Genomic DNA, 24,511 nt, shown 5'->3' on the forward strand with positions numbered 1-24,511 from the left:
AGCCAATAATAATCCATACAAAACTAAATATCACTGGTTATAGAGAGGCAAAGTCCCTCAGCTTCCAGTGGACCCTATGGGACCTTAATTTTGAAAAAAATATGTACAGTTGTGAACAGAGAGTGAGAAATAATAATTATGTCTTTTTACACTAAGGTAAAAATAGCCTTTGCCACGCGATCTGGCTATTTACACCTGACCTCATCCACCACCTCAAAGACTGTGAAGTGTGGTAGTTAACTGTGGGAGAGTGGATTAAACATCAGACTTTTAACTCAGGAGATCTGGGTTTGAATCCAGCCTGGGATGCAATTTATACTTTTGTTGACTTATTATTTTCACAGTTTGGTTATATTTAGACAACAAAACTACTTGGTTAGGTTAAGACAACACAACTACTTGGTTGGGTTTAGGCAACAGCATCTATTTAATTGACTTTATATAAGTATCCATCAAACAGTAAGTTAAAACAATAGTGACTGATGATATGACCCACTAATGTAAGCATGTGTTGTCTTTTTGCTGAGTATTACAATATCTGTGTTGGTGGAGATATTCTCATGCTGGATGTAAATAGGCCACTATGTTAGTGACGCTGCTGACAGCGGGTGGTCTGTCGGCCCAGATCATCATTAACAGTGATGTTATGTTATGTTAGTGATGCTGCGTTTACTTGTAATCAGAAATCGGGAACTTTCAACTTGAGTAAGGCTTGTAATAAGGGCACTGAAAGACTTGCTTGCATTTACATCTTACCGCCACAGAGGCCGCTAGAAACAACAAATCTCAATCCAATGGAGTACAACTTTAAATGCACGAAATGCATTACACTTTACAAGCCACCAACAATGCAATATAATATAATTAATTAAAGAAAATAGTGACATCTACAAGCCCAGACCTAATTAATGCTCTTCATTGCTCTATCACCAGCCACAATATGTTATTGTTTGTTTTGGGAGTGTTTTCAGGGAACAAACAGCAGTCACTGTACAGGTTAAACACTATGGCTCCACTGACATTTTGCTTCCTCTTTCATCTTGTTTGAGGTGTTGCCACTCAAGAGTACTTCAAAGACAAGATGAGACTAGTGAAGCTGCTGATGTAGCTGCCAGTGGCATTCAAAACGTTGAAATATGCTAAAGGCTACTGTTTCTCTGCTTAAGACAAAACTTCATGGTTTGTTTTCACCCACTTGTCATTTTTGAAAATAAAATTTCAACCTAACCTGCACTGTAACAGTACATTTTAATGCTGCCATATAAGGACGCACTGACACTGTCCATTCCTACCGTGCCCCATGCTTTAGGGTGAGTGCTTGGGCACGGTACAAATGGACAGTGTGAGTGCGCGCTAAGATTACTCCACTATTTTCAGAGGAAAAATTGGTCTAACCTTAGGGATCAACTTCTGTATAGTGTTATGAGAGCGCAGGTCCTTAGACATGTATGCACACAGATAAGAAGGAACCAGAGATTTAAAAGCAAACCAATGTGAAGATCTACAAACATCCAGAGATGTTAGGCAATGGTCAAGTGCTTTCATTAAGACATCACCGTTATCCAATAAACTTAAAAACGTTTCCGAAATCAAATGTTCTCTTTCATAATATTTCGCTCGAGGTCTCACTATGGGATGCACCACTCACTGCAGCCCTCAGAAGCATTTATCTCATTACGCCAACCATTACTGGTGAACATGTCCATCAGCCACAGATAGTCCCACCTACCTTAAATCGGTCATGCGGACGGCACCTCATTCAATCACCTCTTCTCACTCGGAGCATATCTTCCGTCCAGGACTAGCTAGCTTAACTGTCCACAGACACAGAAATCAATGCTTTCCTGCCCCTCCACGGCTTGGTCAGCACAGCACCGAGCATTAGCACACAAGCTAATCTCTCGGCTTCTTCACAGTTAGCATACTAGCTAACTGCCACTACTCCCTGCCTGCACACCAGCTTGCACAGAATGGAAGCTAAAACCCCTCACACTCCGGAGACAGACTCTGTCGCTGCGGGAATAAGATATCGAGCATGGATCCAGATAAGGTCTTCTCGTGCTGTCTGGGGCTGGAACACGCCTGGCCCCGGCGGCTATCGATTTCCCCAGCTCAAAGAGTCCCTGCAGACGACTAGCCTGCCACGCTAGCCTGTCTGGACATGACCCCTATATCCCTTCTGAGGTGGGGGTCAGAGGTGATCCAGATCATGCTATGAGGGGAAGAAATTGCCCTCAGCCAAGCACACAATGAAGCAACTTCTCCCAACCTTCGCAGAGCTGCTGGAGGAGGTGGCGCACCCCTGGAGAAACCACCCCTACAGCAGTCGGAGCCTGATTACCAGGGCCTCGTCCCTCGACTGTGAGGCGATGGAGAGCCTGGGTCTGCTCCGCATGCCTCCGATGGAGCCACTCGTTGCAGCACACCTTCACCCTCAGCTGTCAGCAGTGTCCTCCCGGAGCCTCAGCCTGCCATCCAAGTCCGACCATTTTCAGTCAGCCCTGACTGGGAAGGCGTACAAGGCAGCGCTCAATGTCCTTTCACTGCTCACGGCGTTTCAGGCTGAGTTATGCGAGGATGTTGTGCAAACATCTGTCATCACCTACCTGTGTCTCCGTGTCCAACACTGCGCGTCCAGGCCACCAGAAGAGCGCTGGGGACCATGGTTCTTCAGGAAATAGCGCGGTGGCTCAACCTCGCCAGCCTGTCAGACAGATAGAAGGGTGACGTCCTGGACATGCCAATTGTCCCAGAAAGGATTTTTGGTTCTGCTTTGGCATCAATGCAACAATGGTGTGAAGCCAAAAAGAAGGAAGATTAAGCTCTTAAGCTCTGCCTCCCTCGAAAGCCCCCGGCTCCTTCCCCACCTGCGCAGCGAAAAACCTTTGCGCAGGCTGGGAAAAACAGGATTTATTCCTTAAAAATAATCTTAATTTAGGTTTCAGCTTGAAGGCAAGGTTTTCCATCTGTGGTTTGAATGAAAGATCTGATCAATAGTAATACCTACATACTTTTTTGTTGTGACCATTTTGTATTAGTCTGAATTTAACATCAATTAATGTTGACATCCTGATGTAGCTTGTATCATTTGACAAGATGAATAAACTATGAAGATAACAGTATCAAACAGTTAACATTACCCTAAGTTACATTTTTAAAAACAACTATGAAGAACACAAATGAAACCTGTCAAAATGTATGTAAATACACAAAGCAGCTCATAAAACTGCTGCATTGCTGCAATTTACTGCACTGTGATATATTTTTGCATACTTGCAAACTTGTAATGACTTAGGGCCCATCCACACGAAAATGCATTTTGCTGTAACTGCACAACTTTTGTATCGTTTTAGCCGACCTCCAAATACTGTTCTCTTTTCCACCACTTTTTATACCTTTTTATGGTACTTTTATTAGTTGTATTTATTTGGGTTTAAACGGGTCTGTACATTGATCAAATGTGTCTGTACTTCTCATTTTATACTTTTGTTGTTGTTTTCCCTGTAAAGCACTGTGAAGGACCTCTGTGTGTGATGAAGTGCTAAACTTGCCTCGCCTTGCTGATAAATCAGTCGCAGTCAGTTACAGTATGCAGTTGATTAATGCCATCATTAATTTGAAGAGCATTCTAATTCTTCAAATTACTAAACACTGTCTGTCACAGATAGTCAGCACCACCGAGAGATGAAACATAGTGACTGTGTGTGTGTGTGTGTGTGTGTGTGTTTGTGTGTGTGTGTGTGTGTGTGTGTGTGTGTGTGTGTGTGTGTGCGCGTGCGTGCGTGCGTGCGTGCGTGCGTGCGTGCGTGCGTGCGTGCGTGCGTGCGTGCGTGTGTGTGTGTGACTGTCCTCGCCTCTGCTGAAGTGTTGACTCCCCAGTGTCTTTGGGGGCAGGAGTCCACTAGAGGGAGCACAGCTCTAAGGCTTTACTTTAATCCTCAACTCAGATGACTGCGAGGCTGCAGTGTCTGATGGAGATATTATGACTGAAGATTACCTCAGACATTAACTGTTATCTTGGTTCAAAAAATAATCTTTACTCTAGTCAAGATGCTGATTAAAGGACAGTCTCAGGGAATAAGTGTGAAGAGTCTGTTTTCATCACAACACACGTTTTTATGTTTTTCCTTTAGCACACCTATAGTTAATGGAAAAGACTGACTCGGTTAATATGTTGATATTGAAAAAAAGAAATCTGAATTTGTTAATTAACTCCCATCACATTGTTAGATAATGACGAACCAAACCTCACCTAAGAACTGATATAATGATGACTCACTGAAAATGAATCTATTTTGAGAACTGACCATGTAAGACGTTCGACAAGGAAAACTATTTTGGTTCCACCTTCTCAAATGCAAGTATTCGCTGCCTTTCTCTGTATTTTATCATTGTGAATTTACAGTATGTGACAGTTCTTCCTTGATCGAGAGTGTCAGGACAGGACACACTAAAAAGAGCTGCCTGAAGTATCACCTAGAGTTTTGTAATAAGCTTGTGTCTTCAGTCAGCCTTCAAGAAAATAGCTCAGTCCTCTGGGCAGAGCCTGAAGCTGTGGGGGATAGCCATCAATCAGTGTCTAATGTCAGCCATGTGAGGAAATGATGTACAGGACCCCCTCCTCTTTCCACTCATCACTCCCGCTCATACCTCAGCTGGCTCCTCCTGGCCTCACAATAGCTGCAATTACATGGGCCGTGGTCCCCCGAGTGGTGCCACGCTCATGGGGGCTGTTAGGAGCGCAGGGGTGCGACGAGCCATCTTTATTGGCTTCCTGAGCTCAAAGTGTAGAGGTGATGATAAGACCAGCACTGGCCGCTTATCACTCTTAACCGTCTCTGTGAGTAGAGGGCCTTATTCTTAGTGGGGAATTAACAGTAACACAGCTTCCAGGTACAGCAGGCGAGGAGAGAATACACACCATATCTGACAGGAAACACTATATGATGCAGAAGCACAAGGCCTTTTAATGAACTCTGAGGAGAGCAGATCAGGGTGAGGTGCCACCCTCACATAACGGCATCAATATATCTACCTCACTCACACTTTCTCTTCATGCCTAAGCTTTCCCCTAGGATCCAGAAGGAGAAAGGCATCAAGCTGTTATCTTGATTGTATCATGCAAATTTCTGACTCCCTCTCAACTTACCAACAAGCTGTTTCTTCTGTGCCTGTCTGAGACCAGAATCTGTTGAGAGAATGTAGGTCACATTGTAAACTGTTAAATTTCCATGAGGATATACAAGATAATGGGATCTGTTCTGCCAACTGAATCAGCTGCTTGCAGAGTTTGGAAAGGAAATACAAACCACTGTCATTTTCTAATAATCAGTTCCTGCTCGTGTGGGAAGGAAAAATGTTCTACAAACAGTACTAGCACGTAGGTGCATGATGTATGGAAAAAATAACAGTATAGATGCTACATTTAAGATGGTCAAGATTACACAAGAGGGTGTGCTTTACTGTCACTGTTTTAACTTCAGTGATGTGGCCCTAAGCAAGAAAGGGTCTGGCTTCAGAGCTCCAGGCTTGGGCCCACCCCCTCCGTTGGATCCCTTGGTTCCCAAACTGGACTTCAACCAATAACACCAAGGTAAAAATACCTTAATATTTTATATACTGTTACTTCTAAAGTTAGGTCACATAATGGTTATCATTTAGGTGTTAGTATAGCAGCATCCTCTTTACCACAAAATATGTTAAACCAATATAATGTTAGCTGGAAAAGGATAAGTTACACACCATGTGCTGCTTAACACTACGTTACCTAACTTTAGAAGTTACAGTTACTATTAAGGTTGTATTGTTAAGTTTTGTGTTCCTGGTGGAGGTCTTGGCTAGATTGGAATAACCCTACTTAATACAGTGGCATAGACGTGATACAACAGAGCATTTTAACGTTACAACAACGTTCTGACCAGGGAGAACAGAATTCGCTACATAATGTGGCTACAGTAACTGTATGGTTAGTCGATCAATCTAATGGTAATGTTAGGCAAGTTTGTTAGCTAGCACACCATCTTGTCCCTCTGCCTCTCTCCCTGCCACTAGCAGAGGCCGGCATGAAAGCTGATGGCAGGATGGGAGATGGACAGCTAGCTAGTTAGCTTGCCAATTCCACCATGCATTAATGCTAAATTGGTTACAGAAAAATTAGCTGATCTCATCTGGCGATAGCAGTGTGCTTTCGACACGGTGACGAGAGTGTATGGATGAAGCATTAAGTTTTTAGATTTCCCAACAACTACCTAGCTTGCTAATTCCCACTTTCATCATGTTTTGATTGAGAGATCCCTACAGTGATTTTGGGTCATGGCACTGCATGGGTGCAGCACCGGAGGGGGCCTGAGCCTGGAGCTCTGCAGTGGAATTACTGTAAGCATAAATAAATAATTTTAGAAAGGTAGTCACTGAAGGTAATTTGAGGATTTGCCTTATCACCAAATATCAAATGTTTTGGCATTAGGGTTGACCTAACAGCTTGTATCATTTAACATTTATTTCTTATAAGGAAAACACATAAACGGTAAATTAAAATAAAATAAAATATGCGGAGAAGCCTCAGGAAGAGATTCAGTCAAAATTGCGTTCAGAGTGAAAACTGTGGACCTGGAACCTGACCTGTATAAGAGACTAAAATGCTCTGGAATTAAAGTTTTTTGGAAAGCTTTTACAGGCTGACACCTTGCCCCAAATTACATATTTTTTAGTTTGTCACCCTGCATTAGCCGCTGAAGTACACATTAACAATGCTGCTCAAAGTGTATCTAATAGAACAGCCATAGTCCCTGGCCTGCTGGAGGTACTTCCCAGACCTAAGCCAGCCAAAGCCTGTGAATTTAAGCAGAGCTCAGCTGGAGTGAAAGGTTTGTCTTTCCCTGTGTGCCAAATGGATTCTGCAGTTATTACCATAATTCTTTCCTCCAGCTCATTTAGCTCCAGCCCACAGCTGGTAACAGGAAAAGCTGCACATGGTACAACCAACAAAACAGCTCCTACTTTACATTCTTGACTGCTGTATCTTAAAATGTGTTATAAGATGTCAGTCTATAGTGTCAGCATAACTACGATAAAAAAAACAGGGATTTTCCTTTATTTATTATCATCTTCTTTCTGAATCCTTGAGGGAATTCCTATAATCGGGCTTAAACAATAGGAGTTAAGCAGTATTAATTAATAATCATTTCTAACATGGGACCTCCTTTGTCTACCCTGGGTAAAGAGGTGATCAAGCCTGGATGACATCTTAGGGCGTACTCACACTGTCCTTCTGGCCAGGGCCAAAACCGTTTTTTCAGCTAAAGCCTGGTACCTTTAAGCAGTGTGAGTGCACCCGTTCCGCGCATAACTGCGGCCAGCGGGCCGTCCACGGCCCACTTGAAACAGGTGGGCTTTAGCGGAGCCGTTTGCACATGTACGAGCACGAGCGTGCGCACGTGTACGAGCACGAGCACGAGCCCTACGGCAGTAGCGTTATGTCCGCCTGTTCGGACATGTAAATAGAAGGACGGACCATGCGCGGACATTTAACAACAACAACAATGGCGGTGAAAGGTTCACGTTGATGTGATGCGGAGGTGGAGTGTTTACTGCAGATTTGGTCGGATGAAAATATTCAAAAACAGTCGACAAGACGCACAAAAACTCAGAGGTCTGTGGAAAGATTTGTAAACAAAGCCACACACACGCGATCAATGCGTGTGACGTGTTACGGCGTGATGACGTATGGACAGCAAGAAGCATTGGCCGAGGCCCAGGCAGTGTGAGTACAAACGGGGCTGAGGCGCGGGGGGAGAGGGAGGGGGGACAAGTACCCTAAAGCCTGGGTCGCGGTGCGGGAGGACAGTGTGAGTGCGCCCTCATTCAGTTTGTATGCAGACCTCAGGCTCTAGAGGACCACATTATAGATGGATCACCATTTGGCTCCGATGTCTGCTCAATAATGTGCTGCCAGCCCCCTGAGTGGGATGCCCCCCTCAGATTATCAGTGAGACAAAGGAAAGTGTTTACACTGGTCCTTAATAAGGCGAAAGGAACATATGTGGCCCAGTCCATAACCCTTCCTCTTGTGACACTTAACGGAAGAAAATGAAATTACTTCAACTACACTGTACTTTACTGCTGCGTAAATTCAAACAGTCAGTTTGACATTTTGTTACAGCAATCTGTCTTGAGAAAGCACACCCTTTTTAGGACTTACACTAAACTAGTAAACTAAACTAAACAGGTTAGGAGACAGCTGGAGAGACTCCACCAGCATAAGGCTGCAGGCCCCGACGGTATCAGCCAGCTGTCTCCTGTCCTACAACACCTCTACAACCTGAGCCTTGGTCAGGAGAGAATACCTGTGCTTTGGAAGACTTCCTGCCTGGTTCCTGTTCCAAAGAAGTCGACACCATCAGACCTCAATGACTATCGACCAGTGGCCCTCACATCTTACGTCATGAATGTGCTGGAGAGACTGGCTTTGGACAACCTGAGGCCGCAGGTGAGAGCCCTGCTAGACCCTCTGCAATTTGCCTACCAGCCCCACTTGGGAGTTGATGACGCTGTCATCTACCTGCTGCAACGAGCCCATGTGCACCTGGATGGTGGAGGAGGTACTGTGAGAATCACATTCTTTGATTTCTCTAGTGCTTTTAACACCATTCAGCCACTGCTGCTGGGGGAGAAGCTGCGGGTGATGGGAGTAGAGGACACAATGATCTCCTGGATTACTGACTACCTGACAGGCAGGCCACAGTTTGTCCGTATGGGCAGTGTTCTGTCTGATGTGGTGGTTAGTGATACAGGAGCTCCACAGGGGACTGTACTGTCTCCTTTCCTGTTCACCTTATACACCACTGACTTTCAGTACAACACTGGGTCGTGTCACCTGCAAAAGTTATCTGACGACTCGGCTGTTGTTGGGTGTATAAGTGAGGGACAGGAGGAGGAGTACAGAGCACTGGTAGACAAATGTGAAGTGGACTGGACAGAATCACCTGCGGCTGAACATCAGCAAGACCAAAGAGATGGTGATAGATTTCAGGAAGAAGAGGAAGACAGCTTTCCAACCTCTGTGCATTCTGGGAAAGGATGTAGAGGCGGTGGAGGATTACAAGAAGGGGATGAGCAGACTTTACTTCCTGAGGAAGCTGAGATCCTTCAATGTGTGCAGCAAGATGTTGGAGATCTTTTATCAGTCTGTGGTGGCCGGTGTACTTTTCTTTGCTGTGGTTTGTTGGGGAAGCAGCATTGGAGCCAGCGACACCAACAGACTCAACAAACTGATCAGGAAGGCTGGCTCTGTGATTGGCTGCAAACAGGACACTCTGGAGGCTGTGGTGGAGAGGAGGACACTGAAAAAACTGTTATCCATCATAAATAATCCTCTCCACCCTCTCCAAACCACACTGGTCAGACAGCGGAGCACCTTCTCCAGAAGGCTGCTTCAGCTTCGCTGTCGTAGCAACAAATACAGGAAATCTTTTCTGCCACAATCCATCACTGTATATAATAACTCTCTCACATCTGCCTGACAGAGAACTCTGCTCTCTCTACTGTTTTTTTTTTTGTATATATCATTATTGTTATAGTATATTTAGCCTATTTTGTTGTATATATTATTGTTTATAGCACACTGTGCACTGTATACATACACTATGTATATATTGGATTCTATTTATTTTATGTACAAAGTGTTTATTTGCTGACCCACTACTGCTGTTACAAAATAATTTCCCGGTCTGGGATCATTAAAGTAATTCTATTCTATTCTATTAACCTACCACTGCTATTTGACTTCCACAGTCAGGAACTGGAAGGGCAACGTGGGGTAGCTAATTAAACCTAGAAGGAATCATCAAACTCCATGATCTCTGTCATTATAATCATTATAATCATTATAATCTTTCGGCCAGGAAAAGTAGTACCCATAGATGTACAAAACATAAATGTAGTCTTCATGACATCACCCATAGGTTTCTGAAAGCCATTGTGAAGCTCAGTGTGGGTGGCTCTGGTCGTCGCCACCTGGCCTGACTTTAATAATAATAATAATAATAATAATAATAATAACAGATTGGATTTATATAGCACCTTTCTCAGTACTCAATGCACTTTACAGAGTCCAGGTTCCATTCAAACATACATGGTGGTGGTAAACAACGACAGTAGTCACAGATGCCCTGGGGCAGACTGACGGGAGCGTGGCCCCTCCAACCACCACCTCAAACATACAGCAGTCATACACATTCATTGTTTCAAATAGTGAAATTAGCTACAGGGACCAAAACCTTTTTTGTACCAGGCTGTAAACATTATTTTGCTGTGAAATTGTGCATTTTAATATATGGTATGGGAATTTACCCGCTTTTTGAGCCAGCCTCAAGTGGCTATTCAAGGAAACCGTTCACTTTTAGCACCACCGTGGCTTCAACGGAGGATACACCACTGATTCATTTACCCCACCTTTAATTGCAATATACCATTATAGCTTTTTGCTGACTTTGATGACTGGAAAAATATATTGCACTAGATTGATGAAATGCTGTGCCGATTGGGAATCGAATAGAAGGCCTGTATCATCTGGTGGACCTTCGCTGGCGGGTCAACTGAGAACTCTGAAAGTCGGATGCCATTCATCTCAATGTACTGCACACTGCAGTGACACAGAGCCGGTTGAAAAACGGCAAGATTTCCCTTTACCAATAGATCTAAGATGTTATACCAAGTTATCGCTAGTATCTGCGTCCTACTGTGCATTTAGAGATGTCCAAAAAAACAATCGCCCAACCCTATAGTCTAGGCCTTCAATGGGCTCATCCTCTCAAATGGCTGTACACTCACAGTTTTTCTATTACAAAAAAAGGTGAGGTAATACCCTGAATGGTTTCGGATCCCCGGTGATCAGCTGATTAGTGATACAGCTGCGCGCTGCTCTTTCTCAAAGTGAGAAATACAGAAAAGTTGTAGTTTGATTTAAGGTGGCCCGTATGATTCACAACGTCAACTTATGTACAAGTAACATGAAAGAAAACACTCCACCTTAAATATTTGAAGCGTGTAAAAGTCTTTGTTGACAGACAGGCTTGCACATGGGAGAGAGAGAGAGAGAGAGAGAGAGAGAGAGAGAGAGAGAGAGAGAGAGAGAGCGCATGCAACCCGGCCGCAAGTCCGTGCAAAGATGCGCATGCACAGATCATTTTCTGTGCAGCGGTTCTACTACACCGCTGGATAAAAGTGTCTAGACCCGCCTCATTACAGGTATTTGAGCCTATTGGCACACTAATAATAAGTCTGACGTCTTAGGGCGCACTCACACTGTCCATCCGTACCATGCCCAAGCACGTTTCACGGCTAAAGTCTAGTTCATTTGACCAAGGCTCGGTATGCTTGCCGATTGTGGGCTTTTGTAAAGCACATTTGCACATGTACGAGCACGAGCGTGCGCACGTGTACGATCACGAGGCCTACGGTTCTGACGTCATTTTATGTGCGCCTGTTCAGACATTAAAAAAAGAAGGACGGATCATGCGCGGACATTTAAAACAATGGCGGCGAAAGGTTCACGTTGGTGTGATGCGGAGGTGGAGTGTTTACTGCAGATTTGGTCAGATGAAAATATTCAAGCCAAAAATGCTACCATGTTTTCTGCACTGCTTTCCATTATGTGGCCAAAAGACCGCGCACTTTTGTAAACAAAGTGATGCATCGCGATGACGTCAATCAATGTGTGTGACGTGTTAAGGCGTGATGACGTATAGGCAGCAAGAAGCATTCCGCCGAGGCCCAGGTAGTGTGAGTACAAATGGGCCTGGGCAGCGGGGGGAGAGGGAGGTGGGGACAAGTGCGCCCTAGGAGAGTTTTTTGGAAATGTTGAAGTGTCCTCTCATCCGCATGCCAAATGACCCTTGTTTTTTCCAGTCATTGGAAGGTGCACAGCCTATTATTTATGGTAGTTTTATTGACTTTTTCCCCATCTGCAGTCCATGAAGACCTGCCTCTGAATTTTTAGTACTCATTGCCTTCTTCACAGAATATGGCGCAGGTGGGGGAAAAATTGCAACGCTTGAGCGGATCGGTAGATGGCACACTGATTAACAAGAACTATTTAAAAGGCACTTCATATCAGAATGGTTGTAGACCCCTGACATATAGAATGAGATAGGATTTTGTGTGTTGGTCTGCAACACCATCTGTTCAATCCTGTAAACCTTCCTCTGCTGTTTTCATGAGTCAAAGCCTTTTACAAAATGCTGTCTGTTCTCACTTCAAAGCTGTGTGCCAGGCTGAGTAATTGCCGTATTGCTTCCCACAGCTTCCCACAGCTTCCCACCTAGCCTGCTCCGTGGCACTTTCAGCTGACGGAGCCAGAGCTGAAAGCTGTAGCGCTCGTATTCAGCCTGCGTTTTAACATCTCTGCCAGAATTTTACTGACAGCTGAATCATCATGAAAGAGAACAATGACACCCATCCAACAGTGATATCTATTTGTATTAAACAGAGAGTGACCATGGCACCCTGTGTGTGTGATTGAACATTTGTAAAGTTTTTCATAGGCATTCTTTTCCTTTGCAGTATATTGACAGCAGTTCAAGACAAGTCTGACTCTGATTTATAGTTTCTTTTCATTTTTACATGTAAACCCTGTGTGAAAGCTCCATGATATTTCAACACTATGATTTTTGCAGAGATTTGTACTTTAGGGACTATTGATGACCTGTGATTCTACATTCATCATTAATTCAGTCATGCATCTGTACTCTTCTGTTCTACTTTATGCTTCATTATTTATTTATTTTTACAAATTTCTTGTGTTCTTGAGTTTCTGTTAATAGATCCCATTTTTTCATTGAACACAGGCTGCCACCCAGGTGTGAATTTATAAAATAATATAAATATAAAGATTGGTCCTCACACTGACCTTGAGCACTCGTCTTCAACCAATAAGCAAGAGTCACATCAAAGGCCCATCAGTGTCTTTTATTGCTGTGTTTAAGGTTGTCGTGGCGACCAGCCCAGGCTTTATATGCAAATTTGTGTGTGTGTGTGTGTGTAAGGCTGGGTCTTCATGGGTGCTGGCTTTGCCCCTCTGCGCACCATGTGCTGCTGCTGATTAGCTCACCGCTGAGCAGCCTGTGCTGGCAGAGGCTGTGCAGCATCTGATAAAGCCTAATTGATACGGCCACCAAGGGAGGCCTTTGTGTGCTTTGTTGGCCCAGCGAGGCGTAGCAGAGTCAGACCTTGTCAGTGTGGCCGCTTAGACAATAGGAGCAGCTGTAACTCAACTCTGAGAAGCAGTAATGATGGAGACAGGAACCTCCTCTGCTATTGACTGATGGGGAAAGAGTGAGCATGGAGAGAAGGAGTAGGACATGGAGGAGGTTTTGTACAAGAGAGGGATGCACAGGGACAAACCTTTTGCCCAACAACTCCAGGAGAAACCATGGTGTCTAGTGGCTGACGTCTCTATCAAGGCACTAGGAGCTTATGTCTGAGCATACAGGGAGCACAGGACAGGATAGGACTGATCAGTGTTAACCAAGGGAGCAGGTTCCGCCCACTCTATGTCGCCCTGATTCAGCACACACAGGCAGATGTTGAGATGAGACTGTGCCATGTTTTTTTTTTTTTACCATAGACCCTGTACACAATGACATTTTTAATCTAAGCCTTAGTTAGCTGACATAATGTTGAAGTTCAAATCTTTTTGTTTGGATTACTGGCAGTTCCTCTGTCTTCAGCCTCTGCATGGATTCTATAAAAGGTAAGGTGCTATATATATACATTTTTGTTGATTATAAAGCTTATAATTTCTTCCCTAGGCTAGAGAAAAGACAGCTAAGGCCGTGTTTGAATATGTGTTCTAAATTTGTGTTACAGCACTTTGTGGGAATTGCACAGGCTTTTGAGACGTCCTCTGTTTTCTTGTTTCGTAAAGTATCATATTTTAAGCCCTCATGCTTTTTTTACACCTATGTATAGCTGCATTTCCACCAGACGGTCCAGTTCAGTTCAGTTTGTTACACATTAGAATGATTATTTTCACGTTTCCATTAGCAAACGTTGTGGATGGTACCAATAAAATCACTCCATTTCATCCAGTTGAGAGGAGCTGAAATGAGGGACGAGGCCCCTACGTCTGAGGTCAACTGGTCTGAATGGAAGCGTTATTGTTGTGGTTTGCGCCTGACAAGCGCCAGCATAATATTCAGTCTATTGTGTGTATGTGTGGTCCCACTTATAGTTATTGGCTCAACAGCATGAGGCAACACATGCCCTGTAGCATACTGATCAGTGTTTTTCCATCCAGCACTGGAGCATCATCGTCTGTGTTCACCTCTTAGGGTCTGCTCATGTTACTGTCTGCTTCTTGTACATGTGTTAGCAAAAAGGAACATGGAATGTGTTTGCAACAATACAATTATAATTACCTGCAATTTAAAGTTGCACAGATTTTACACATCAAAGTGAGTTCATTCAATACAGGAAGTACCACCTTTGCAAACAGTTGTGTAATGTCTTTTTATGTGTGGAGGAGCTTTGTCAAATAAAAAAAAAATTGCCCTATGAACTTGTATTACCAAGTGGGGATGTTTGAAAGATATTGGCCTTTATCAGGCAGGTAGGGTCAAACAAAAAATGCAATCGAGCTACATTATGGGAAGTGTAGATCCATAGTTTTTTGGATCTTGACCCACACCAGAGATTAAAAGTTGGATATCTCAGTCTCTACTGCTCTCATTTTGACTCTTTTATGTATAAACTGTTGATCAAAATTAGAGAACAAATTATGATTATAAAGGGTCATCCCTTTGGCCTTCATCTGGACACCCTGCTGTCTCAGGGTTTCAGTCTCCTTAGAGCAGCTGCCATCTTGCAAAGTAACCAAGAGAGCTGCCAGATAAATAGGATGTCCAACAATGAAGTCAATTGTCACCAGGTGCCAGATTAACACCAATAATTTGGGGGAATCTGAAAGTGTTCTCTAATTTTGATCACTGCTTTTTTCACAGAATAAAGGTTTTTGTTGAAGTGACTTTGTTATTTAGGACAGCAATGGTATAGCCACAACTAATATTTTATCAAATTCTGAACAATAAAAAAAAACAATATTTCAGAGTTAATTAAGTATTAATAAGTTGTTCTCTAATTCCAGTGTATGTCTTCCAACAGCAAACATATGACCATTGTTTAATGTCCAATCAAGATGTCCTATTATGGTTAGAAAATAGTTCCAAAATAAAAGTCTGTCTGCTGGCCGTTCTTCCTAGACATTCTAGCAACGTCTGAATACAACGACCAGTCGACCAAGTCTAAAAATAATTTAATTATATATTTATTTAATAATGTTTCCTTTTTTTAATAGCAATAATTTGATACTTCCTGTTTTGTAAGAGAGGGTCTGGGTCTGACAATGTCACATCTGGCCATTGACCTGGCCCTGTTTGGTGTCTGACCAAGACCGTTTTCGACACGGCCTAACAACACGGCCTAATGCTTGTGTGTTTTCCATTTAAATACCAGAGAGCGATTGGATGGTGGAGACCCATTTCATTTAGCTTGAGGAAGAGCCAAACTTCTGTGGAAGTTTGTTTGGATTGGAAAGTGTTAATTTGCTGTGGAGTTGTTTTGAAAGCAGACAGTAATCAGCTTCAGTTCTGTGCTTGAGTCAGTATGAGCGTATACACAAAGGGCAGACCTGCTCTTAATAGGGTTTGGTCTCTTCAACTGGAAAGTCGGCAGCAGTCAACAGTCTGTGTCTTGCCCTTTTATAAAATACATTTTTCAAGGGTCACTTCACCAAATTGCAAAAACAAATCTCACTTTTGTGTAGTGGTGTCTAATAGGGATTCAAAAGAATATCTAAATATGAAGAAATTGTGTGCACTGGACAAATACTGCACACAATAAGTATTCATATTTGTTTGTAATTGAAGAATAGAAACATCACTGTTCCTCTCATTAGATTTTTTTTTTTTAGACTTTGGTGGTCCTATGACTTTTCATCTAGTACATCATCAGGTTAATTCTAATGTGTCCAGTACTTAAAATGAACAGATACCCAAAAATACCTGCAAAACTAATGACATTCTCATAATCCTTCAGCTTTATTTTGTGTGTAGTATGCTAATTAGCAAATATTAGTATGCAAACATGGTAAACTAAGATGGTGAACTAATATATCTTCTTAACATCCCTGTCACTATGAGCATGTTTTCCTAGATTAAAGCACCACTGTGCCTCAGTACAGCATCACAGAGCCACATAGCTGTGGACTTCTAGTGTAGGGTCATTCTCCAGATTAAAATGATCATGCAGCACCGTGTTGTATTTCCCAGCTGTTTAAACAACCTGCTTTGTTTCCACTATTTATTTGCAGCATCAACAATTACTGAACTTTTATTTAGAGTTTTTTCCTTCGATGGTGGGAGTCAAATACAAATTATGCTTTAAATATTATTTGACTGCTTTTTACTGAAGAACTCTATTTGAAGACAGTGAGGTCTGTGCAGATTGTCCACCGTGACGATGAGTTGTTCACAAATTATTTTAAATGTAATTTCTCGATCCTGAGATCAATGCAAACATCATTCAGTTCAACTTCGCTCTATTGAGGAGGAGGCAGACTTATGTCACAGTGATATCTCAGTAGAGGTAAGCAACAATGTTTTGATGTAATTCAGGTGAACTGACTGTGTAAAGACTTCTTTGTGATTTTTCTTTGTAATAACATATGGCTGTTCCCCTCTTGACAACAGTAGATCAATGACCCCATTGGTAATGTGTCAACCCCCACTTATGTTTATAGCTGGGATTGACAATAATTGCTATTGTGTTGATGGGTCATGAGGAGAACTTGTAATTTTACAGTACATGCTGGAGTGAAAAACGAGGTGAAAAACTCTGGGATAGAGCTCAACCATCTCTGTTGTCGTGGGTCACTGGCCCACATCTAGGGCGCACTCACACTGTCCAAACACAGTAGTTCATCAGTGCTGAGGACAGTCCCCATCTCCACCTCCATCTCCCCAACCCTTCATCATTCACACCCACTGACTCCACTCTGCCTCACATTTTCTCAGCCACTTTTCCCCGGGCAGACGTGACTTGAGCCCCTTCATGTAACGCCACTAACTCTTGACAGAATAATTGGACATAAAAGTGTCTCCTTTCATTCCAATTCCCCACACAGAGATCGGGTCTTTGCCCTTTTTTCCTCACGGATTCATCTGATTAGAGTATTAACAGACAGAGCCATGGCTGTTAATATTCCATACTCATTGTGAACTGGAGTGAACAGTGTCCACTGAGGACCACATTCAGGACATCAAAAGGCTTTCTAAAGAAGATTTATAAAGCTGCACGTACATCCAATTCTGTTTTATAAATCTCAATCATTGTGGAACTGGGCGTACGTGCACAAGCCACATTTCCACACACAGTTAGCCACACATTGATGTAGAAACACCACTTATTAGATCTATCAATAAGAAATACAGCAAAGAAAGTGTAATTTCACAGGCTGTGTCATAACTGTCGTAACGCATGGCTGTGACTTTTTGTAATGGTCTTACCGTTAATTCATCATGTTTCTGCAAACCATCAGAAGGATGATGAATGATTAATTCATAACTTCACTCATTAATTAATTCATTCATTCAAGACTTTACACAGTACTTCTAAAATCTTGTCATAATGGAACTGTGTCACCAGTCAGATATTTTTTAGCTAAATCCTATCAAACGTTCTGTTTAACCTACAAATATCAATGATGGTGTAATGTTTTGAGTTAATTTAATGGTGTTAAACTAAAGTCTAACTTCTTATCTTTGTATCCAAACTACTAATTGCAACTGCAACTAATTTATCTTTGTCTTTACAAGAGTCGTCAAAAAGACGCTAACACTGGTGAATTAGCCGTGTGCTACTCTCTGCCCTAGTCGGACACCTCGATCTCCTCGCCGTAAACACTGGGAGCTGCTGGTCGTCCACATTAACATCAATGCTGTCAAAACATCCAGGAACATACTTCAGTCCTTCACAATGAAATTACATGCTTTAACAGCTCCAAAATATACTGTAAAATCTTAATATTACATTTTTAATGTAAACCGCCACCTGAGCTGCTCAGGCTGAGCGTTGCCCCTCAACATTCTTACTGCTTTAACTCATTAACGTCACTTTTGTATACAAATTAAATGGCCATGTACAAATATGAAATTGAAAAAAAAACTTGTAGATTCTTAGAAGTGTGTGGATAAATTCTACTTGCACTTCGGTGGCGATCCCCCAGTAAAAGCACCACGAAAAGACCGGAAACTGCTACTATGCTACTTTTACCATGGATTCCTGTTTTCGTATCTTAATCATCAAGGATTATGAGCAAAATTCATGTATGATTCATGGATGAGGGTTAATCATCACTAATTCACTTTAATAAAGATACTGTACAAAATGAAAAACGTCACTCTGCAGAGTATACTGTGCCCTGCTGGAGTTGGCTGTATTCATACTTTGATGCATTATTACTACACTTCCTTTATAGGAAGCAGAGATTGTCCTAACCGTGCATTTACACCAAAAGCGATGGAGGCGATGAAAGCGTCAAGCTTGCATTCAAAATCAATGTAAATAACACAATGACACAAGATGTCGCTTCGCGCGACGCGTTCTGAGCGATAAGAGCAATGCCATGAAGCGATGATGCGTGCATCACGTCTATTGTCTCATAGCGTGTGTCGCTTGAAGTTGAAAAATTTCAAACTTTGCAAGCGACATCACGTGAAACTCTGCCGCAACAGCCAATTATTGTTGAGATTGAGGTAAGCATCATCAAAGTTCTCCGTGAAATATCCAGGGGCTCACCAGGCTCACCCAAGACGCTATTGTTGTAATCCTTGGGGTAAACCAGGTTGTTCCTATGGATATAATATAATGGATATAACTATGAACTGTTGGTGGCAGCGACGTGCCTTTAAGCATCTATTCTACCGGAAATCCAGAAGAAGAAGAAGAAAGCCGTCAGTGCAGAGTGAAGCTGAGGAGGAGACCGAGCAGCAGCCTGTACAGCTTCAGAGGTTAAATCACTGACCGCCTGATCTCACTACAACACCATGGCTCTTTTAAGAGCCACACACTTCCTCTGAGAGCTCATATCTGTTCTTTTAAAAGCATTCAGATCCCTGGTTAGCACTAGCATCACTTCCATTTAGTACAACAGCAAAGTAGGCTGAGCCAGGGGTTAGCTTCAGTTAGTTAGCCGCCTTGGCTACCTGCGATAGACGCGAATGAAGCGATGATCAAAGGCGATTTTATCACCTCCATCGCTTTTGGTGTGAATGCAGATAAATCTCAGATATATCTCTAGAGGCTTTCAGGATTCACACCAACTAACCAAAATAATGAGAGTAACTTTTATTAGTTTTGTCATGCTCAGAGAAGGCCACTGAGTAACAATTTAGAAAATCTGACATAGTGGTAGCTAGGTGTAATGAATGGTTTAATGTAAATTGCTGTGTTAAAAAGCCTGGCATCTTTTATAGAGTGCTAATTGTATTCATTCATGGGCCAAACCGAGCGCAGGCCTGTGAATGTATCGGTCCTCAGAGCTTGCGCTGACACCGAGCTCTGTCATATTCTGCAAGCCGCACATTCACACCGAGTGCTGAAGGGTGCTCAGCATGCCAGCTCATTCTCCCCTACCCAGTGGCAGATACACCTTGTAGCGGTTTGATATCAGTCACTTTCTGTGATTTTCTTCATGCCGTGAAATGAAAACATCAAATTCTGAACACCATGTGTCAAATCGATCTGCTGTGTAGATGTTTACAAGTGTGGCTGTGAAACTTGGAGTGAATCAGAACTTTGTAGCCTGTGACATGGTGCAGAGTGATACTGATGCTATTATTTTAGTATTAACTATTAAATACGTCTACTGTTTTTCATCTGCTTTAGAGCTTGTTTTTTTTTTGCTGTATTTGAGATATGCAGACAAGGGACAAATATTGGGCAACAGAAGATTCACTTCTCTGATATTTCACTACATAACTGACTGTAGTCTTCCTGACCGCTAATAGCCTGCCATGAGTGGGGGGGGGTGAATGAGAGACAGACAGGCAGACGCATAGAGAGAGAGAAATGTTCAGCAGCTGCTCAGAGAAAAGCCACAGAGGCCAACAGGGAGTCAAAATACTTGGCTATTCTTAAACGTCTAAAATAACAAAGGCAAACTTCTGACATGATCAGTGGAAGGATTTGCATTACTGTGTGTCAGCATATCGGTGACATGCAGCTGAAGTTTGCTTGGTACACCCAGCTACTACCAATTAGATAATGTTTATGTAGGCGTCATGAAGTATCAGTGGTCTAAAAAATATTAAAAATGTTCTATTAGCCACATAGCTATGCACACTGACCACAAAACCATACACAAATATAGATAGACATGGAAATCTAAACCAAATAAACGAAAGGTTTACTCAAGTACCGTACACAGCTATTGTGTAATTGTGTACTTAAGAAGGTCCATGTTATGCTACTTTTTAATTCTACTTGATCACATGTCAAAGGGAAATATTGTTCTCTTCCTCCACTAGAGGTATACATGTCACATGTTACTTTTTAAATGTGTTACCCCAACATACAGACAACTAGCTAATGTTAGTTAGCTAGCTAGATTGCTAATAAATGAGCAGAACAAAGTTGTCACTTAGGTGATTGTAATGTGCTGTCCTATGCTTTACAAGAGTGTGTGGATGAAGCATTTTACTAATTTATCAGACACCTACCACTGGGGTTTGTGCTGGCACTATTACAGTTGCTAAAGTAGCTAACTTTAGTCCTGTCTGTCAACTTGATGAAATACCTCCAAAATACAATCAATTTTGTGGGAAACACTGTGGCTATTTTGACGGGCAAATGACACAATGTTAATAAACTCTATTAAACCTAACATGTATTAAACTAATACATTAACTCGTCTGTGTGAACATTTTTTCTGACGAGACATCATCAAAAACTTATTTCAGAACCTTATTAACTGCTCTTAACAGTATTTTAAATTTTGATACAATATAGTGTAAAAGAACCCAAGAATTTAGATATGTAGTTTCCAGCGGCCTCTTTAGTGGTAAGATGTAACTGCAGGCAAGCCTGTTCTTTCAGAGCCCTCCATCTTGTCATGTTCATGGTTGCTATGTATGTTGACTTTTTTGGACTGGGGGCCGAGGTGCTGTTGAGCAAGGCGCCGAACCCCCAACTGCTCGGGGCGCTGGTCCAATGGGAGCCCCCTCGCTCTGACATCTCTCCATTAATTGCATGTATATAGGTCCTGTTTGTGCATGTGTGTGTATTTCGGGCCTATGTGTGTGTAACATGAATAATAATAGAGTGAAAAAATTGAATTTCACGTTGCGGGATTAATAAAGTAATTCTTCTTCTTCTTCTTCTTCTTCTTCTTCTTCTTCTTCTTCTTCTTCTTCTTCTTCTTCTTCTACCTCTTCTTCTTCTTCTTCTTCTTCTTCTTGTCAAAATTTGGGCTGAGGCGGGCAGGGGAACAAAAATTTAGCGGTACATGTGCGTGCACGAGATCCAAAATGTGCCCAGCCACTGAATACTGAACTAAAGTTATGTGCACAAAACCACGTCCACCTGACCTTTTTCATTCATACAACTGTGTCCCCCACAGCCCAAAATAAGATCTGTGACTCACGTTTATGATACTTTCACGTTTTGTTCAGTCAGTCTTCACATACCAGCAAGGCCGCTGGAGGTAATTTTGAACAGGGGGTGCTGTGGAAAAAATTGTTTGGTGTTTTTTTTGGCCTATTTAAAATAAATTTTAAGAATAAATAGATTGAGATTCACTACTTTATTGTCATTTACACTTCAGTGCACACAGCCAGGGTCTGTAACACACATATGTCATCAGTTCTCAGATGAATATGCTCTATTAATTAAACTTCACAATAAAACTATAACAATGCAATAGATTTGGTCAGCTGGCATGAACCTGAGTCACTGCACCATCTATGTTTATGTCACACACGACTCTATTCTCTGTAGCTCCACAATCATTTTACGGACATCACAAGGAAATAATCTCTGACTAATTAAGCACGTTATTTAAAAATTCTCTCCATCCATTACGCAAAGAACACACGCACAAAAATAACACTCTCCATCTCCATCACCACCACCTTGCAAAAATACTATAGTGTGACGTTAAACTGCATTAATAGATGAAGGACGATAGTGTGCGACTGCATCATGCACTTACTTTGTGTGATCTGGGATCATGGAGATAAAGTCTCTCATGACGGGACGAATGCCGAGGGAGTTAAGAGTCAGCAAAGGTTGTGAGAGTCTTTTCTGGGTCATGGTGCTGCGTACCCATGTCTTCAAAAGATGCAAGGCGAAGAAAGTGCGCTTGGATGAGGCCACGGAGATGGGTAGGCACAGACATAACTCTATCAGTTTTTCTGTCTCTGAAAACATGGCTCTTGTTTGTGGCTGGAGCTTTGTCAAACATGATGCTACATACATGATCTTGGGCTGTGACTGTGAGACACTTAAGCCCTCTGTCTTTTGTGAGATCGACAAGCTGCTTGGTTGTGGGTGCAGGGGCTGGGCCTGCCAGTGTAACTGCAGAGAGAAGCGGGCAGACAGACTCCTCACTCTGGCTGCTTACCGTTGTCGTGGTTACAATACTAGTGTTCTTCAATGGTTCTGTTTTTTCCAAAAAATCTGAAATGCGTTTCTGTGCCATATTTTCTGCTTATACTGTCATTAGATGATGTAAATGTACTAGTCTGCTGCTGCCATGGATGTATGCTGCGTGGAACAAGCGGGATACCTCATTACTTGGCGACCACCTGACGTTGACAATGGAACTTTTGTAAACCTGTGTTGATTAGGCCTCAAAAGAGTTCAATTAAAATATCCAAAATACACAGAATATCCTACGTGTGTCAAAAGCTGTTCCCAAAATATTGATACGGAATTTATAAATTATGCAAAAAATGATTAATACATTTATTTTTTAATTCCCACTTGGTCGCGAGAGGGAGAACTAAATTGATTTTCAATCAAGATTCCAGCATGGCGGCAGACAAAACCCTGAACATGTTCCTATTCCTATTACACTTATCCCCTTACTACAAGCCTGACTTAAGTTGGAGGTTCCTGATTTCTGATTACAAGTAAATGCAGCATAACTAACATAACATGACATCACCGTTAGTTAAGATCTCAGCCCACAGACCAATCGCTGTCAGCAGCGTCACTAACATAGCAGGTTATTTACATCCAGCCTGAGAATGTCTCCACAGACACAGATATTGGAATACTACAACAAGTGCTTTCATTAGTGGGTCATATGATCAATCACCATTATTTTAACTCACTCTTTAAGAGATAGGAACTTAAAAGACAATTAACTTTAAATATTGTTGTGTGGATTTTGCATAATTTTAAACGTGTTATTGAAAAAGATACTTTGTTACTTAAGTCATTGGTTTATGCAGTGATGATGAAAAGTGACTAGGACTGTCATGGTCAATCAAGTCCAAGCGGACATATTTGGTTACTGCTAATGATCTGGAGCCATTACACAGAGAGCAGACTGCTAACGAAGACAACTGTCCACACCATCACATTTCTTTTGAGCTCCTCTACTCCTTCCCTTAGTTTATAAGAGGATCTTCAGGCTACACCACTGTTCACATCCAGCACTTACTACAGCCCCCTTCACCCGCCAGCATCTTTTTTTATTTTTCACACACATCATACATTTCAAGTATACTACGTTCCACTCGGCTGATTCACTGAAATGACTCCTCTACCTGTGATGTTTTATTCTCCTGCATTTTAGTTTGACAAATAGTTGATAAGTGACATCAAAGAAGGCGCAGCCTATCCTAAACCAACAGTGTGTTTCACACCAACTAGGCAGATATGATCTATGGAGAGTTTTAGAAGAAAAGGTGGAACCTACAGGGTGTGGCTTCACTCAGTGCGTTTACATGCAGTTTAAAAACCATACCCCGGTTTCTTAAACACCATGTAAACACCATACCCGGGTAAATCTGGGTTTTCATACCCAGGTTAACAGACCTAGAGAACTCCTTTAGTTCCCCAATTATTCGCGCATGTCAACAGCGTTCTCAGGTTATTATTGGGTTTCTTGTCTGTGCATGCTCCCCACTCCACTGCAGTGGCTTTTGACCAAGAAATAAAATAAACCAGGAAGCAACTGCGCCGAAAACAATGTGAGAAAAACTAAGATAGAGCGTTACCTTTAAACCGAGGGAGGACTTCGCGACGGCAAGTAACATCACTACCAAGAAGACCCATTTTGGTCGTAATTCTGTCCAAAAGTCGGCCGCTTGTGATTTTAACAAAGGAAAACCGGAAAAAAAAAGCTGTATTCAGTCCAGCTGTATGTTGGCGGAGAGTCACCTACTGTACCGGAGGAAGAGTTACTCCGTCATTTTCCCATTCAACCCTTGCTCATGTATAGGAGGGG

The 24,511-nt window shown here is 42.3% G+C and overlaps 1 protein-coding gene across 2 annotated transcripts in view; it reads left to right on the forward strand.

The window, feature by feature from the left end:
* Nucleotides 1-24,511, forward strand: part of iqsec1b (IQ motif and Sec7 domain ArfGEF 1b) — a 345,135-nt gene that overhangs the window by 237,824 nt on the left and 82,800 nt on the right. The window lies entirely within an intron of this gene.

The sequence above is a fragment of the Echiichthys vipera genome, assembly GCF_963691815.1.
Source record: "Echiichthys vipera genome assembly, chromosome: X".
Lineage (NCBI taxonomy): Eukaryota > Metazoa > Chordata > Actinopteri > Perciformes > Trachinidae > Echiichthys > Echiichthys vipera.